The sequence below is a fragment of the Lemur catta genome, chromosome 11 (genome assembly GCF_020740605.2).
Source record: "Lemur catta isolate mLemCat1 chromosome 11, mLemCat1.pri, whole genome shotgun sequence".
Taxonomy (NCBI): domain Eukaryota; kingdom Metazoa; phylum Chordata; class Mammalia; order Primates; family Lemuridae; genus Lemur; species Lemur catta.
The window spans coordinates 64,233,024-64,233,895 of NC_059138.1; positions in this window are offsets into that span (position 1 = coordinate 64,233,024).

Below are 872 nucleotides of genomic sequence, written 5' to 3' on the forward strand. Positions count from 1 at the left end.
ACACATGTACATATATGCATAATAATTGATTTGAAAAATTAGAATTATGAGTTTTATATATAGGAGAGCTCTTGGGGAGCTGTTGGGGATAATACTGCCCAATAAAACCTTATTAGATTCATCATCTCACATCAGGGTATCCTAGTGCATGATATCGTAGTGCAGTGGATCACCTCCATCCACAAGTTAAAGTACTTGAAAGGGCCATGTAGATTCCACGGAGAGAGTGCAACTCCACTCTGCTACATGAAGCCAGTAAAGTCATTGAATATTTTATCAAGAACAGTGAATTCCAAAGCCCTCTTTTATCTCTCTCCCTTTGGGCTCCTATTTTTCTCCTGGTATTTTAATTTTCTTCTTGATCCTCCTCTCTATTAGATAATGCTGTGCTGCCATTTGAAGGCAATTTGTGATTCATCAAATTAGGGGTTTCAATTAAGTTAACAAAGATTCAAACAAAAAGAAAAAGAATTTTTTGGATTCGAACATGAACGTCTATATGAGCAAAAAAAGATCTATAAGATATATCCCTTTACAATGAGAATATAAACTTTAAGCTAGGAATTAGAAGTTTCCCCCTCCTCTATTACATTATAATATGAAATCAAATGATGAAAATTACTTGAAATTATTGTTTAAGGTTTTATTTAAAATTAGAGCAGCCCAGTTCTAACATTCTTTACAATAAATGAAAACTGAAAATGTTGCATTCAGTTTAGCTCAAAATCACTCATTGGGCACACACACACACACAAAAAAAAAAAAGAAAGAAAGAAAAAGAAAGAAAGAAAGAAAGAAAGAAAGAAAGAAAGAAAGAAAGAAAGAAAGAAAGAAAGAAAGAAAGAAAGAGAAAGAAAGAAAGAAAGAAAGAA